The sequence below is a fragment of the Rattus norvegicus genome, chromosome 16, assembly GCF_021556685.1.
Source record: "Rattus norvegicus strain SHRSP/BbbUtx chromosome 16, alternate assembly SHRSP_T2T, whole genome shotgun sequence".
In the NCBI taxonomy this organism is placed as follows: Eukaryota; Metazoa; Chordata; class Mammalia; order Rodentia; family Muridae; genus Rattus; species Rattus norvegicus.
The window spans coordinates 785256-804182 of NC_141549.1; the positions used below are offsets into that span (position 1 = coordinate 785256).

Below are 18927 nucleotides of genomic sequence, written 5' to 3' on the forward strand. Positions count from 1 at the left end.
ACACTTACACCCTCCAGCTGGCTCACCTACCAGCCTCCCATCCAGGGCCAGCTCTACTGTACTGCCCAGGTGAGGTACAGTGCCTGCTTTCCAGGGCACTGCAGCAGATGAAGGGCAAGTCCAGCTCTGCTACCCTGATGACCTAGAGACCAGATGTCCCCCCTGCTGTTGGTGGCAAGGGGTGGTCATGGGGATCATCTCTCCCTTGCCCATGTCACCACAAGGCAGACAAGTTGTGGGGCCAGCTCACCCACACTCATACCCTTGGAGCCTGCTCACTCGTGCCCCCACCACCAGGGTCAGCTCTACTGTGCTGCCCAGTGAAAGAGCAGGACCTGACCAGCTCAGATCCTTCTTAGTCCCAGATCCAGGGCTTTGAATTGGCTCATTCCAACATCTACCTCATCAGTGAACTACTGGAGTTCATGAAGGAGCTGCCCTACCTATCCAAAACTATAGAATCTCCACCACAGGGCAACAACAGGACATCCAAGAGGAGCCCCAGTGAGGTTTTAGTATCAATAGAATAGCAGGAACTACAGGCCTCATGACAGACCAACAACTCATTGCTACAAACATTTATTTGCAAGCAAATGTGGGAGAAAAACTATATTGTGCAATACACTGAGACACACCACAGCCTCAACAATGATAGGAGATTTTTCTTTGTTGAGGGGAGAGATTACAAGGGTAAGTACAAGGAGATGGTGGGGGGATGAGTAGGATTGGGGTGCATGATGTGAAATTCACTAAAGACCAATAAAAGGTTGGTTTTGTTTTGTTTTTGTTTTTAAGAAATTGAACTCCATTAAGGACACTTGCGGGTCTGACTTACTCAATTCTCCACTTATGAGAGACCTAGGGTTGTGCAAGGCTGTGCTTATCCAGAAACAGCCACTGAAAGACAGAGGTATTCCTGGCCAGCCTCAGGGCCTCCTCCTCTATAGGACCTTCCAGTACTGATTACCCCAACCCCTACCCTTCCATCTCTCAGAACAGTAGACACAGTGACAGAGCCTGTGAATCATCAGTACTGGGACATGTTAGCCAGGACTTTGTGGATTCAAACCTTCTGCTTTTTAGGTGGGGAGATTGGCATAGGAAGTGGCTGGTCCTTTTTTCCAGTCTTATTCTACATAGTAGTTTACCAAGACCTCCAGCTCCTGTGGGTCTTGGGTATTTGTCTATCTGAAATACTCTGCCTTGTCTGTGTGGAAGGCTTCTATGAGGCCAATAGAACCCATTTTAACAGTTCCCTCCCTCCTCTGGGAAGCCTCCATTGACTTTCCCTTCAGAGGGATTGTCACCCTCAGAGTTCACTGTTTCCTTGTCTGCATCACTGTCTCACAGAGCATTCTCTCTGTTCAGGACTTTATGTGCCCCTGTAGCCTTGAGACAGGATTCAGCTGAGAAGGCTAGACTTCAGAATCCTAGGTACAATAGTGGACACACCTCTCCCACTAGTGTCCCTGAGCACCTCCATCCCTCGAAGGCCCAAGAAGAAGGGAGTTTGACTGCAGGCCCTCTGGCCAGGACCCTTCCAATTGGAATCTAGAATTAGGATCTACCTGAAATCATACTTCATTATCTCTTTGGTTTAATCCTTTAAGAGTATTATAAAGGTTAAATGGTAGGATTATGGGGGAATGTGTAAATAGTTTGTATGTCATGAAAATTAAAAACTTATCAAAAAAATCATGAAAAACTGGAAAAGCAGATCACAGAACAAGAGTACATTCCTAGTCAGTGTGTCTGACAAAGGAGTTCTGCCCAGAATATATAAAGAACCTTTCAAATCAATAAGACATGACACAGGAAGACAGACAAAAAGTCTGGATAGTCACTTTATAGAACCACATATCTGAGTAGTCAACAGACAGAAAGAACTCAGCTTCAGGAGCCATCAGCGAAATTTCAATTAAGTCTGAGATAAGATACTGTCATACACATTTTAGAATGACTAAACTCCAAGGGCTGACAAAACCAAGTGTTGGCAAGGGTACAGAATAACTGGAATGCTTCAGCATTGCTGATGAAAGATTGTTTTTTAAAAAAAGGTCCAATCAATTTGTGATATTGCCAAGACCCACTAACATGGGATGCTAAAATTGCATGATAGATAAGGTAACAACTACATTCCTATGAACCAACACACAAACATGTATATATGCTTTCTGCTACAGTGATTTAAAAAAAAGGAAACAGCCCATATGCATGTGAGTAGGTACAGGAACAACAGAGTTCTACTCAACCATGAAAATGAGCAAACTACTCCTCTACTCAGCAATATACATGAGTGTCAGGATTTCATGCTAAGTCAAGAAGTACACTCTGTAAGGTTTCAGTTAATGTCTCCAAGCAGGCAAACCTGTAAAGGACCAGGAGAATGGTGGTAGCCTTATTACCTTGACTTAATAACAGAGCTGAAACATATTCTTTTCATCTTTTTCTCTCCCACCATATGTCTGTGTTTTTGCATATCATGCTCACACACATGTATTTCAGAAAAAAATGATGTATACCATGATCATAAAATATCGACATATGTGTATAATGTATTTTGCATTAATATAGTTCAGAAATGTACATATTTGGGCATAATTATATAGGCTATACAATTTTTCAAGCATTTGAGAATTTGAAGCCCCCCTTTTCCCTAAATATTTGAGCATGAATCCAAGTACACTGTGCTGATATATGCTTTCTAAGACTGGAAATGTTCAGTAATGTAAGCATAGATCAGTGCTCTGAATTAAAGGCTAAAACAACACTATAGGGCTATATCTAGACTACAGACCATATTACAGTTTTACCCATTGTCCAAGTAATTTGGTTGTGTTCATTTCCCCTAGTCCTGGTCTGGTCAATTGGCCCAGCTTTACACATTACGTTCAGGTGTCATGTCTCTGTGGTCTGTGACTTTCTTCAGTCTTTCCTTCTGTCCCTCCACTGGCCATTCCCTGCACAGACAGGTATTCTGCAGAGGGCCCCTCTCCTAGTTCCCAGGTTGTAGTTTTCTGACAGGAATCTCTCGGGACAGACTGCATCCCTCTCGGGGCAGTACAGCCAGGAGCTCGTGGTGTGGGCTGGTCCTGGTCCTCAGGCTGCTCCTGTTTGTATCACCCCTGACTAATCATTCCGGCTTGCTTTCTTCCCTCCTTTTGTGCTGAGCAAGTAATTTATGATTCTCTCAGGCCTTGCACGCATCCTGCCAAGTACCCGTCTTGTACAATAGCTTGCACGGCAGGCAGGCCTCCATCCCTGCATTAAGGAAGAACCCAGAGACAACTTTTTAATTTTTATTTTTTTTCAGGTCTGAGAATGGATCCAGGGCCTCACATGCACCAGGTAAATGCTCTGGCCCTGGCCATCACACCAGCCCATATATAACTAACATGGTGCCAGGAACTCCTCTAAATGGATCCAATGTAGCATCTCAGCTAATATTTTTGGCTTACCTGAGGGGAGAAAGATTGATGACTTGAGCACAGCCACATTCTCCTGGCATAGTAGCTACAATATGAATGTCGCTTGCCTGCTGACACGGATTTTAAAAAGGGTAGTACTAATACCGGCTGTCATCATTTTAGCACTAAGGACAAGACTTCCAGGCTCTAGGACATTCAAGTTTGAAATGGGAATTAACTTGCCACACCCACTCCATTGGTGCTTAGGATTTGTATGCAGGAAATCAGACCTCTGTCTACATCCTTATCATCTACTCCGTCTAACCCCATACGGGGGTGCTGAGTACTTGGGGCACACTCACTTCCATGAAGACCTCCCATATGTTTCTTCTTTAGCCCCAAAGGAATTATTCTCACAAGAAGTCGAGTCCATGATGCCTCTTGGGAGGAAGGCATTTAGCTGTGCCATCCACCAGAGAGTAGGACAAAGGTAAGAAGAAAAATATGGTCTGATCAGTAGGAAGAAAGACTCCTCCAGCCCAGAGGACACCTGCAGTCCTCTCCAGGGCGCACCTATGCCACCTGGGCTCCCACCCCCACAGCTGCCTAACAAGAAACACTGCCTTGGGCCCACAGGGAGTCCCTGTGTTGAGTAAAGTATGGAGCTCTCTGACAAGTTCTTGGGTTTGCACCAAAAGCCCATGGGCACCATTGCTCTGTCGGATTCTGCAGCATGCACCTCAGCCTGCTGGCATTGCTGGTATCTGCAGTTCTCCTGTGCCACCCCAAGGCTTTCTGCTTGTGGCATATGAGCACCATTATGCGGAGCTGGGGGAGGTGGTGTTTACGGTTTGGCATGGGGGAAGAACACACAGATCTTTGTTACCAGGCTTCAAATGACTCTTTTTTTTTTCCTCCCCAGAAGAGAGAAACAATGATTAAAAACTCCTCAGTTGCTTGGCAGGCTTCTGGGTGGTTTGCTGCAAATGTTCTGAGACCAGGAAGGACCTTGCCTTTCACAGAGCCTCTCTCTCACTGGCTCCCTTGGTTTTGGGGTCTGTGCTCAATCTGTCTTCTAAAGAGAGAGGAGGTATTGACCCATGATTGATACAAAGAATGACATTCTCTTTTTAATTTTTTTTTCTAGACAGACTCGTGTCTTAATGGTTTGGTCCAGAGTGGTGGGAAAAGCCCTCAAAGAACCAAAGGTGATGATGGCTCAACAGGAAGACTGAGATGAAGGACGGTGAAGGAACACTGCACAATGCAACACAAGAAGCAGAAGATCCTGATACAGCTGCCATGAAGCCAGGAGGCAGTGGGGAAAGACTTACCTGGAACCTAGGGTCCAGACTGGACAGTATCCCTGCCATGTCTTTGCCCTCTTCCCTGCAGCCAGTAGCTTTTCCCTGCCCAAGTTCTGACTCTGTTCAAGTATGACTCCTCTGCAAAGGCCAGAACACTAGAACTTTCAGACTCTTCATGGCCTGGGTGGTAGCATTCTTTATGTAATTCCACAATTTTTGGTGAAACTAACAAGTTCACTGCTGGTTGCCTAGGAGAATATCTCTGTAAGATTCCCCATGCTAACACTGGCAACATTCTAAGAGTCTTTATAGGACACACCCTAGTCCATATCTGCCACTGTGACAGAACATTACAGACCAAGTAAGGTAGAAGGAACAGAGATTTATTTCTTAAGCTCATGGAAGCAAGCAAGCCTGATGACTGAGGGCTGCATCTAGTAAGGCCCCACTTAATGCACTATAATATGGCACAGGGCACCACATAGCGAGAGGTGGCTAGGGATCTGCCTGGTGCCCTCAAATCCCTTTAGAATGGGCATAGACCCATCCACGGGGGTGGGGTGTAAACTTCATGAGCTGGGCACCCTTCCATGGTTGTGTGGAGTAGTCACATTCCCAACATGTGAACCTGGGATCATGCTCACATCACAGCAGGACCACACTACCTTTGCTACTATTGTTGGGGTGTGGTCAATGAGGGAATATGGTGCCATTCATCCGAAACCCACTAAGGGACCCAGTCAGGTTCTACAGAGTTTCTGTGAACAGCAGCAACAATGACAAAAGGCCACTCATAGCCTCATAGCTCTCCCAACCTCAAGAACTAATAAGCAGTAGAAACAGTGTCAAGCAGGAACACAGGAGATCCCAAAGGTTAGACGCTCACCTCTTCATAAAATCACCTCGATGCCAAATGTAATGGTAAAGAACTGTCATCCCAACACTTAAGAGGATCACAAATTGGAAATCACCTCTCTCAAAAGCAAAGCACGAAGGCTGGTCCCTGGGCTTTCTGACTCCTAGGAATTTCTGGGAAGTAAAATTCCCTGTGTGTCTGTCATTTCTGTTATAAAAAGAGTGTCCCCATCCTAAGAGTCCTCACAAGAGATTCTGCCTCTGCTTTGAGTTCACCTGCACAAGGCACAAGACACAGAGTGACTCTCTAGGCAGATTTCCTTCCTGGAGCTATTCTCCCACACAGATTGGAGCAGCCTGATTAATCAGAAGGGATGCTGTGGCGAATGCCATCAGACATCTTCCACCCTCTTCCAGCAGGGGAGGAAGCCCAGCCTCTAGTCACTCTCTGGCTGCAATCAGAGCTTCCTGCATGAGCATGAAGGTGAGCTGGTAATCACTGCATCATCACTGCCTGGAGGAGATATCCCTCCACGAGCCTGCTTCATGAGAGTGACTGTGTAAATCACACAGGCTCCGGAGCCAGCACAGGCCCTGCACCCCCGTGTGTGGGGGCTAGAAAACCAGCAGAGTCTATACCGCTCCTCACTTGTGGGCTGATTGCAGTGGTTATGGGTTAATTCACTCTCAGACTTGAAGGAGTCATGCGCACGGATGTTCTTGGCCATTATTGTAAATGTGAGTCATTTCACCTTCACGGCCCAGGCATGTAAGGAGACCGTTGATCGAAGCAAGCAGAATCATCCTGGGCTCCACTGGTGCTTTGTGGGAATGTACTTTCAAAGAGATGAGTTCTCTTTGATATTAGAGTTAAGTTTCCCCGGAGTCAAGGGCTTACTCCCTCATCCTCTGAACAAATATTTAGCGAGTATCATGTGCTATCTGAGAGAACATCTCTAGACCTGGCACTGTGGCCACGAACAGGGCACGGCTTCGGCTCCTGCTTTGGTAGGGCCAACATTCGGGTTCTATTTGGGGTATGAAGAACCTGTTTCTGTCATTCTTAGGAGGACATCCAGAGCTTGGGAGCTAGCAGATCAACCTTATAAAACAGATCCTAGCCCTAGATATGATATGATAAGAGACTCTGGCCCAATGATCTCCACACTTCCTCCATGGGTGGGAGACTCAAAACTGCCATCCATGGCCCCAGTTTAGCTGCTTCCAACCTCTTCCTTCTAGAACACTCTGGTACATTGTGGAAACGCACGACTGTTTCTTTAGCCATGGTTACAATACAGTTTCCTCCCGGCTGGGTCCGGCTAAAGCTCCTTGTATGCCATCAGGTCCTAAAAGCCACATTTGCTCTGCTGGCCCTGCCAGTGCAGGAACAGGCAGGAAAGCTCACAATTGTGGCCTCACAGCCAGACAGGACAGCTTCCTCAACTGCTGACAGAATCATGGCAGCTTCCCAGCAGCCTCGGTGCATAATCCTGGCTCAATCTTCCTCCTATGAGCCAACTAGAACCTAAGCCTGTGACGTGCTGCAGTAGACATGGTTAGAGCGCATCTGGGGCAAAGGTGAAAGGATTTCACGGACATGATTGAAGTGTAGGCAAATGAGAGAAGAGCTTAGACTGGATAGGCCTGACTTCATCAGGTGACAGCACTTCCTGAGAAGGAAGAAGAGGCAGCTGTGTTGAGTGGTGGCCAGGGGGACATGAGACTAGACTCTGCCTACAGGCTCCTTCTGGGTGCTGAGACTGGCCAAGGGCCAGGAAGATAAATGGTAACCTCAGTTCCAGAACTGCAGTGAAAATTCTTTCAAGGACTTGAGGGAGATAGAGGGCAAAAGTCACCCCAGATGAGAACACAGCCTGAGTGGAGATTCCAGTTAAATCCTCCATAGCATGCATCCTGTAGCAGCCACCACTAACAAGTGAGGACGGTGTTAAGTCACCGGGCTTCTGACAGCGTGGTAGGCAGCAGCAGAATGCTAATGGCACACCAAGTCATTGGGTCATTCTCTTCTCCCAGCAGGTTCGGCCACAGCTTTAAGTTCCTAGCTCCTCTATCTCAAGGCTTTGCTCACTACTATCTACTCTAAGTTTCTGGACCTGCCCTGCACCACACACACACACACACACACACACACACACACACACACACACACACACACTCCAGTCAGTGCTATGTCCCTGGATGGCTCCTTTGTCCGTCTAATTTTGATTGGTACCTGGTGTGCGGTAGGCTCTGTGAGGCTGGTCCTAGCACTTGGGGGCTCTCCCACAGTTAGGGAAATGAACCCAGAGTGTGAGATGCTTCACTCAGGGTGAAAATGAGATTTCAAACAGGACCTTCCAAGCCCTGTACCTGCTTTCCACCCTGATGGCAGGTGAGGGGTCATCAAAGGTCTCAGTGCCTACAGGCCCCAGACAATGGGGTGGATAGCTGTTCAACACTGTGTATCATTCCCTGTGTTGCTCAATACTTTGTCCCATTCCCCAGAACTCTGAGAGGCATCTTTACCTCCAATTTACAGATGAGAACACTTAAGAGTGCTGTTTATTGGTTCCCTCCACACACGTGAGTTGAGCTCCCATGAGGTACTTGAGAGTACAAGGCCCTGGAAGACAGAGGGGGACTAACCACCTGCCAGTCCTTGGAGGGAAATACAGTGTAAAGACAGAGCCTGGGCCAGGCCATGACGGAATTCATAATACTGGCTTTGAGTGAAGCCTAGAGAAAGAACTCCCTTGGAGGCATAGGCTAAGAGTATACATTGGAAAGCTTCTTGTGGTAAGCAGACAAGAGACAGACAAATGTGTGAGGAAGAAGACTCAGAATGCAGGCTACAGTGTACCCCACAGGGTGGAGCTGCTGGTTGAGTGTCCCTCTACCTATGTGTCCCTCCAACTCCTGAAGCTTTACCTTCCGCAGGGTGTCTGATCTGGCACAAAAAGAAGTAGAAACAAACACATATGCATCAAACACATACATGTACATATAAACACTCAAAACATTCTAGAGTTTGTCTACTCTGAAACTCATACTGTATCCACACACCAACACAATTGCCCACATATATGCTTATACACTCGCACATGCACATACACATAGTTAGTTACATGCACCCCTCCACAAGTGATCATATACATTCACACACATTTATATGGCTGCATGCACACATAAATATGTATCCCTCAAATTCACACACACACACAAAATCATACCTATACATATATGTGAATGTGTACACACATAAACACGCAATCCATACATGTACACACACATTTCCACAGACAAGAACAAACATATATGCATACACACATTCATACATATCTATCTACAAGGGCATATACAAACACTGGTATGCACCTCCCCATTCACACACAGTCCCATTCCAGACCAGGTTAGCAGAGCACTGGGAGGCCACAGAGCTGGTTCCTATTGTGCAGAACAGAAAGGCAGGTGAGACTCCATCAAAGGCAGGCCTGTCTCCAGCCATTTACTATCAAACAAGCAGAATTACTGTGGTTTCTGAGCAAATTCCAATTGCTTCCCCAGCACCCAGGGTATATAAACCTAAAATATGGTTTCCCCTTCAGGAGACTAACGTCACCTAGCCCTCACTCCCCAGCTAGCAAGATTTCTGCTACCCTCGGCCCCATCCCAGAGCACACCAGGCCATCCTAACAGGCAGATGTGCTAGCTGAGGAACTAGGCAGCTCCATCAATATCTCTCTAAAAGCCCAAAAGAAATTTAGTCATCGAAAATCCCTTCCCTCTTTGCTAATAAAACTTATCAGTGCGGGGCAGGAGGCCGGGAGGAGAGGGACTGCAGACAGTTGCCTTACTAAATTGCTTGGAGAAATGGCCCTCATCAGCCATCTAGGAGCAGAAAGAACGGAAGCAATGTAACATTTATGGAGTGAGGTTTTCCCACCTAGAGTCACCTACCCATGTCTTTGAAGCCCTGTAATGTGTCCACACTATCTCACAGGTGAAGAAAACCAGGCTCAGTTGTATACCGGAGAGAATCGATGACAGCCTAGGCTCCTGCCCTGCTCTACATGCCATATGGCACAGCCTGGCTTGTTCCTCTGTATGTGCTCCTCTTTGTAGATTCCTGACTCTTAAAGGTGTCAATTATAGAAAGTTGAATATAGACAAGTCAGCAGCCCAGAGCCCAGGCTTGGAAGACACTTGACTAAGCTCCATCAGTCTCCTCTGAGTCACACACAGACACACCTGGGTTCTCTCCAGTGTAACCTGTGAACCCTCCTTAGCACTGGAGATGCCCAGAGCTTGCCAAGTGGTCCCTGAGCTGATCTGTGACACCTTGCCCTTCTTACTAGAGCCTAGAAAAAATCTCTATCCCTGGCCTCATTCCATTCAACATAAAAAGGGGGCAAGTCATTCATTCCAAATTATGGAGAAGCCCTTCCAACTTCTTGACATGGACCCTCCTGAATTCAGTGTTTGCTTGCACCGGCCACATCTGAACCCTCAAGAGCATAAGAACACATCGGCAGCTCTTGCCAAAGGTCTCCTTAGCAAGCCTTCGTTGTTGACACCTGGAGTTTGCTCAACTCAGGGGAAGGTTGGCTCTGAGGCTGTGAAGCATGAGAGCGCCAAGCAGGCAGATCCATCCAGAATGGTATGGTCTTGAAACAGTGGGCCTGGGTGTAGCCAGAAACGTGGCTAAGTAAGAGAGGAAATTCCCCAAGGAAGATCTATTAGGCTGTGAAATAGTATTCCACAGGAAGTGGTGGAGGGTGCCCGGAGGTATTTAAAGTTGTGCTGGACTAAGTAATAGAAACCTCGTGGTGTGTGGAGTGGCTGAGGACTGGCCTCGGGGGAGCTGCTGTTGTGCCCTAATAGGTCGTCTCCAATAGAAGTAATTTCTGAGCCCGCCCCAGCATTCCACGGAGCTACACAGCTTTTGCCAGGCAAAGAAGGCGCTCACTTACAGTTCAGAAGAAGCCCCAGGCTTTGATGCCCGCACAGCCATCATTTGTTAACAGGCTGGGGTTCCCCAGCAAACAGATGTCTACATTCAGCAAACCCCTCTCAAAACCACATCTGCCTTTTAGGATGGATACTGAAAAGCCGATCTTCAAATTCATATAGAATCAGTCACAAGGCACCCCGCAGAGCCAAAAAGGATCTCTAGACAGAATTAAGTATGAAAATTCCTACTTCCTGATGTCACGATTTACTACAGAGACTGCGTGGTACCGACACAAAAATAAATGTATAGATCCATAGCATAGATCTCAGGGTCCATAAACAAAATCTATACATGTATAGTCAATTAAAGGGTGTTTGTGTATATGGTATGTATCCACGCATGTCTGTGAGTACCTGTACTCCTGTGTGTGCATGCATTTAGAAGCAGAGGCTGATGTGAGGAATCCCCAACTGCTTTTCAACCTTATTACTTTTGAGGTGGCGTCTCTTAGTAAATGAACCTGTAACTCACTAGTACAGCTGATCTCACCAGAGAACGTGACCCAGGGCCTTCTTTTGCCACCTTTTGAGGATGGGATTGTAGACGTTACTGCACGCACCCAGTATATACATGGGTTCTGGAGAGCTGGACTCTGATTCCCCTGCTTGCATGACCAGCTAATCAATCACTAAACCATATCCCCACGTATGGTCAGCTGCTTTCTGACGAGCATGCCAACACAATGCAATGAGAAAGAGCAGGCCAACCAGCAAATGTTGCTGGAACAGTTGAATATCCACAAACATAAGAATGAAATTGGGTCCTTACCATCACGCCCCATGCAAAGCAATGTCCGAACATGTAAAAACACTTAGAAGGAAGCATGGGAGTTCACCAACCTCGGACTTGGCACTGATTCTTATATCTGGAGCCAAAATACAAGCACCAAAGAGAAAAACAGACTAGATTTCATCACAATAAGATTCTAGAATCCTACCTCTTTCTCTGTATATTCTGAACCTCTTACAATTCAGTAACAAACAGAAATTGTACACACTTTAGAATGGGACAGGAATTCGATAAATGTTTCTCCAAAAAAGACACACAGTAGCGAACAGAAAGTGACCAGAATGGTCTATTTAGTAGGAAAGACAAATCAAAACCATAATAAAATACCAGTCCACATCTGCCAGTGTGGTGTAAGAAGAAAGCTGATGGGTGGTGCTGTCAGGATGTGGACAAACAGGACCTTCCTGCATCACTGAATGAGGAGAGAGTTCAAGTGCATTAGCAGCCATTCAAAATGTTACAGTGTCAACAGTGACAATCTCACTTCTCACCATAGAACCAGAGGATTGGCTGCAAGCTGTTCATTGATGTTTACATTAGTAATGTTCATTATAGGGCCAGAGTGATGATGGCTCATTGGGTGAAGATGCTGCCCACAAGCCTGGTGACCGGAGTTCAAACCCTAGGACTCACCAGGAAGGACTGACTCTTGTTGTGGTTTGACCTGGAGTTATCTGTATTTTGATGCTAATTACACTGCCCCAAGGACAGCTGCCTAATCAGGTACTCAGGACTCAGGTGACTTCACTAGAACCTTCTCCCCATTGAATTTGTAAAATACAGGTGAGGGCAGGTACAGGATAGAAGGAGGCATGTCATTGGAGGAGAAGGAAGGATGGGCGGGAGAAAAGGTTGAGGGAAGAGGAGGAGACTGAAATGGAAAGGGGAAGAGACTAGAGGGACATGGAGAGAAGTCGTGGCAGGACAATATGGCAGGTGACATTAAGATTCCGCTCTGTGTATTTACAGGTTGTTCTTAAGGGATGGATGGTACTGGGCTTTGTATGTTTAGGTGGGCAATTATATCTTATCAATTGGATCTAAGGTTATTGTGTTGTGTGTTCTTTCATGTGTAGATTTAAGTGTAATGGAGTGTGGTGCAGCTAGTCTGGGCCGCCATGGAATTGGAATGTGTGCTTCTGGCAAGATATCCAGCAGATATCTTGGAGCACTGTGGTGCCGGATCTACTTTTTTTATTTTTTGTATTTTACAACATGACTCCTGCAAACCCAGTGGAATTGAATATTCTGCTGAACAAGGAATGGCATGAAGGCCAGCATATCTGTCTATCCATCCATCATCTGTTATCTGTCTATCTATGTATTTACCTATCATCTCTATCTGTCTGTCTGTCTGTCTATCTGTCTGCCTATTATTTTTATATTTATAGACTTTTGATCTTTGTATTCCAAGAATGCCAAGACACAGGAAAGAGCAGGCAGGTCAGCAAATGCTTCTAGGACAACTAGATATTCACAGGCAGCGAAGCAGGATTCGCCCCTCCCACTGCATACAAATGGATTAAAGACTTACATGTAAGATCTGAACCCATGAATCCCTCAGAGGAAAGCACATCTATAAATCTTCTCCATCTTGAATTTTAAGTCTTGGAAGCCAGTCACAAAAAGCCGCATATCATGATGCCATTTATATGAAGTGTCTGTAATTGGCAGATTTATAGACAGAAATGTATTCATGTTCACCAGGGGCTGGGGGGAGGGGAGAGAGATGAGATTATGAAATTTTCATCAGATAGTGATAATGACTATACAACTCTGGGAATACACTAAATCATAAATATTGCACAGTGAGGGGGTTAGGGTTAGAATATCTTGGTGTGCGGAGTACATCTTTAGAAGCTGTACCTTAAAAAATAAAGCTACCTGTGGACCTGCCATACAGAGGCTGGGTCTGTATCTTGTATACCATTATTTCCCTTCCACGAGTCTTTGAGCCTGGTCTTGCTCTCCATCACTATTTCTGCTCTTCTACGCCAGCATCTCTTCCCCGTGTGTCTCATGGTTGCTATTTCCACACAGGTGCAGCTGCAGCTTTCTTCTTTGGTGTTATGTTAGGAATATATGTTGGAATTCACTCCTCGGGGTTTGCTGTTATAAATAGTATCATTGTTGAACATTTCTGTGTATAAACTCTTCTCTGGGGAAGGGTATGCTTTTTTAGGCTAAACTCTTAAAAGTTGAGATGGCTTGAGAAAAGTAACAGGCTTTATGATTCTGTTGCCAATGGGACCAAATCGTCCTTTCGGAGCTTTGATGTAGGCCATTTGTTCAGAATATAGTCACAGCCACAAGAACAATCCCCGGTACACCAAGAGGGTATTGTCCTTAAAGTCAGACTTTAAGGTGGTATCCCATCCCTGTCCCCTTGAGGCTGAGTGTCATCTTAGCCAAGAAACCCAGGGATGCACCCTGATTTCACTTCTATTTCTTCTGCTACAAGAGGGCACAGTTATACCTACTTATTGTAAAAATGATAACACGTATAACGTGCTAAATCAGCCTTCAGAATCAGGCATTCACTGAATCTGTGTTTCTCCTCTTCTTCACTGCCCATTCTTAGCCTGTCAACGACACCTCCTTTGGGGTACTGAGTCCTACATAAGCCTGTGTCTTAGTCACTGTTCTATTGCTTTGAAGAGATACCATGACATAGGCAACTCTTATAAAGGAAAGCATCCATGGGGGCTTACTTAAATGTTTCAGAGTCCATTATCGTCATAGCAGGGGGCATGAAGGCAATAGAGCATGGCAGCAGGCCGACATGGTACCGGAGAATGAGCCGAGAGTTATATCCTGATCCACAAACGAAGAAGACTGAACCCGGAGTGGTCTTTCAAAACCTCGAAGCCCACTCTCCAATAGCAAACTTCCTCCAACAAGGCCACGCCCACTCCAACAAGACCACGCCCACTCCAACAAGGCCACGCCTACTCCAACAAGGCCATGCCTACTAATCCTTCTATCCTTTCAAATAGCACGACTCCCTGGTAACTAAGCATTCAAATATGTGAGCCTGTGGGGACCATTCCTATTCAAACCACCACACTTTGAATCCCTAGACAGGAGGATACTTCTCCTCCTGTGATGCATCTGTGATTTTGCAATCCCATAGCAAGTGTACACAGAGCAGTAACTCAGCAACTCCTTTCAGATATACCAGGCATAGGACAGATGTTGCCAATCAGTGAGCAGAGCACTCGCCTAGCACACACAGAGCCCTAGGTTCCATTCTTGCCACAAGACCTGTGGTATACCCTTGTAATCCTGGTACTCAGGAAATCGGAGACAGGAGGATGAGGAGTTCAAATTCATTGTGAGATTCATAATAGTCTCCCAAATAAGTAACAACACTCCCCTCACCCCATAAAGGACCAGCAAGCTGGCTCAGTAGGTAAAGACCCTTCCTGACCCAAGTTGACTCCCAAGGACAAAGCATGGTGGAAAGAGAGAACCAATTCTCATGAGTTGCTCTCTGCCATCCATATATACTTCATGTTATGCACAAAATACGCCCCACCCCACCTCTAACACACACACCAATAAAAAAATTAAGCAATATCATTTTTAGAATAAAAGATGTGTTTGTGTGTGAATGTGTAACAGACGTATCTTAATACTGAGCTCTTTTCTGCCAGTAGATTATAGCATCACAGACTGCCTGGGTAAGCCCTGGATCACCACATACTAGAGTAATTACTAATTACATGTTTCCCTATTCTGTAGCTTATTAGTAAATTGTATGTAAAGGGATCTGAAAGTAATTGCACTTCTCCTGTAACTTCGGCAGCTTGCAGAAATCAGAAGGAATTACCTTATTTACCTCCTAAAGGATTCCCAGTGGTGGTTTGTCAAACATACAGAACAGGGAAGATCATCCAATCACCAAATCCTCTCCTGCTCATTAACGGTGTGTGAGGGTCACAAGAAATCTTCAGTGGGAAAAGGCTGTTAAAGAGCCACTGACAAATTTATGCAAATATCCCCAAGTGGCTGATATATTAATTTTGATCATTGTTCACAAGAATGGGCCCTTTAAATTATTAATAGTTGTCAGCTACAAGCAATTGTTTAACTGGAAACTTAGAAGAAGAGAGCTTGATGTTTCTGAATGATGCCGTCTTTATGTGCCTTGCGTATGGAGAGGAAAGGCATGTAGAAAGAAAGAATAAAAACTCAGTAAGCAGAAAGCCTGCTCCTCGTTTTGATGGTTTATGGAGAAACAATTTTACTTCCCTGAGCACTGGCTAGGGCTCCCTTCATTATCTGATAAATTGTAGTCCTACTAAGTTCCTTTCACTCGTGCGCAAGTGTGTGTGTTTCTGGTTCCTGGAGGTCAGAAGACAGCCTCAGTTGTTATTTTTCAGGTTCCTTGTATCTTTTGTTTAAAGCAAACATTGGCTTGGAATTTCACCAATGGCTGGACTAGCTGTACTCACTTGCAGGGTTCCATCTGTCTCCACTGGGAGATAGGAATCTCAGCATCTTTGGGATTACAAGGGCATATCACCACCCTGAATTTATATGGCTTTTGGGGATCCAAACTTAGGTTGTCATACTGTGAGACCAGTGCTTTGTCAACTGAGTCATCTCTTTGGCTTTTTTGTATTTTTAAAATAAATAAATTTAAAATGGTAAAAGAATATAATTATTCTTCCTCTTCCTTCTCCTCTTTCTTCTTCTTCTTCTTCTTCTTTTCTTTTTTTTTCCGGAGCTGGGGACCGAACCCAGGGCCTTGCGCATGCTAGGCAAGCGCTCTACCACTGAGCTAAATCCCCAACCCCTTCTTCTTCTTTTCTCCTCCTCTTCCTCCTCTCCCTCCTCCTCTTCCTCCTCCTCTTCCTCCTCTCCCTCCTCCTCTTCCTCCTCCTCTTCCTCCTCTTCCTCCTCCTCCTCCTCCTCTTCCTCCTCCTCCTCCTCTTCCTCCTCCTCTTCCTCCTCCTCTTCCTCCTCTTCCTCCTCCTCTTCCTCCTCCTCCTCCTCTTCCTCCTCTTCCTCCTCCTCTTCCTCCTCCTCCTTCTTCTTCTTTTTAGAAAACCTGATCCAAGACAAGCTCAGTGCTTCTGGAATACACCTGGCTGAGATACCAGCCTCTACCTTTGCTGGCAAAGAAAGATTTCCACAGCAACACATGGACAGTCTTCCTGTTTGGTTGACTGGTCTTTGAGGTGGTTCATGCTTCTGGCCTTTGGGGTACTTTAACAATGTTAGAGAAAAGGATAGCTGGTTCAGTGATCATCTCTCTTCCTTCTCTCCAGATATGCAGGTCAAAGAGCTGACATGACCAAACACCACACTCATCAGCCTTTGCCTCCTGCCAGCACACAGTGTTATGAGTGTATTGCTGACATAGGGCAGGAGTCATATGAAAAGTGGTAATTAGAAATGACAGGCTACCACTCCAGACCACCACAGGAAGATGCTGGAGCCATGGCTTATTCTGTGAGTATGCTCATGGTTCTGTAATGATGACCTGGCTCTAGTCACATGTATGGTGGCAGGACCAGATGTCTCTTTGACACAGCCTAGAGCATCTTGGCAGAACCAAGAAGTTAAAGCCCATAATCTCATGATCCATTCACTTTTGGTGGCTACTTCCCAAGCTGCCCCTCTATAAATCCACTCAATCCACTCATCCTCATCAGTCTGCTTGATCCACAGGCCTCCCATCCTACATCCTGAAGGCAGGACTGATGAATTTAGAACCAAGATAGTTGTCATTGTTGTTGTTGTCACCACCACCACCACCACCACCACCACCACCACCATCATCATCATCATCATCATCATCATCATCACCACCACCACCATCCCCTGGCTATAGGGTCATGTGTGGGAAGAAAGGAATTCCAAAGAAATAGAGTTCCTCAGAGAAGGTGAGAAAGCAGGGGCTGGGCATCCCCATGTGCCAGGCCATGGGTTAGGCTTGGGAACACATAATCTATTGCTGGTAACAGATATCAACCGTGAAGCACCTCCCACAGGGAGAGGATAACATCTGGAAGAAGAACAAAAGACAGTGGTGGTGTGTGTGTATGTGGGAGAGAGAGCGAGAGAGAGAGAGAGAGAGACTGACTGAGACTGTATATGCTCATATGTTGCCAGGGTGTGTATATAGAGGTCAGAAGAAACTTTTGATGTCAGGTCTCACCTTCCACAAGGGTCTCTCTTATTTCTCCTGCTGCACACTTCAGGCTAGCTGCCCTGCTTCTAGTGAATTTACCTGTCTTTACCTCTGATGTCCCCTATGAGTGTTGGGATTACAGAGGTAAACCATGACGTCCATCTTTTTACAGTTCCAGGGATTTAACTGAGTCAGTCAGGTCCATGTGCCTGCCTGACTTTTAGCCACTGACCCATTTCTCTCCCTGACCCTTGCTGGGCTTTTAAAACCAAGTCGCATAACCTGAGCCTTTTGTTTGTTGGCTTGAAAGGTTCGTGGACTTGAACCTGATTCAGAATCCCCATGGAAAGGTCTATTTAACTTAGATTAGGGCTCAACTCCAAAAATTCTGATTCCATAGGACTGCGGAGGGGGTGCTGTTGGTCCACGGCTACCCTTGGAGAGCATGGGGTCTGCCATGGACTTCCTACCTCCATCTCCAGTGATGAGGTTGAGGTCGACCTGTGCAGTAAGGGGCTTCTGGGGGAAAGTCTCTTTGTATTATAGATGAGAGACAAGAAGAGTGGTGCCTGCCTCCATCTGGTGCTTCAGGTGCTGTGTGAAGCTTGTTTCTGCTGAAGTGAGTATACAGTGAGATAGAATAAACTCACGGATCAGAAAGATGGTAAAACACCCCATCCCTGGTGGAGCGATTGAGCTATAAGGACCACCATGCTGGAAGTTTTCAGCCCTTAAACTAAGTGTAGAAGTCTGAGGTGGGGTTTTGTGGTTCAAATCCATTCTGATCTATCTTCCTCTTTCCCATCTCTGCCATCACCCTAACCCATACAGTACCCACCCTTGACTTGTTCCCTTCATGTATATGCCATAGTTCCTGCCCGTGGGCTTCTCTTTTGCTGGCCTCTCATGCAGCTCTGCTTCTGAAAGGCTGCCATTATCTGTCTTTCTGTCCCAGCCTCTCTTCCTGTCTCCATGTGCCTGCCACAAACTCCACAGAGATAACATCTGCCTTTCCCTTCCATATACACAACTAAGCTCGCTTCTACAGAAAGCTCTAGTCCCACACAGCTCTCTATTTCTAGGAGGCTCCCCTTTCTTGGAGAAGGAGGGAGACACTTTTATTTCCCTTCTCCACCCCTATAGCCAATCCATTGATCATCTCCCTGCCTCTGCTCCTGTGATACTGACCCTCCCATTCAGTCAGTGCCCTTCAGTTCAGTCCCAGAGCCACCACCCTTGTTTGCTGCTTCTCTCCTCACCTTGAGCCTTGTGAAGATGACCTTTTGCCTGGTCTTTTCACTTGGCACATCCTCCCTCTCCACAGTTCCTCTGGCACCAGCAGCCCTGTACTGCCTGCCAGTCCATAAGGAGACCTGAGCACCCGGAGTATGAAATCCAGATGTTTGTATCAAC

General features: G+C 46.1%; 1 long non-coding RNA gene across 1 annotated transcript in view; it reads right to left on the bottom strand.

Annotated features, from left to right (window-relative positions):
• LOC120097393 (uncharacterized) overlaps positions 1-11463 on the bottom strand; it is a 35815-nt gene extending 24352 nt beyond the window's left edge. Inside the window, exon 1 of the long non-coding RNA XR_015639613.1 lies at positions 11352-11463. This is a non-coding gene — a long non-coding RNA (uncharacterized LOC120097393). The remainder of the gene's footprint in view (positions 1-11351) is intronic.
• Between the last annotated feature and the right edge of the window lie 7464 nt (positions 11464-18927).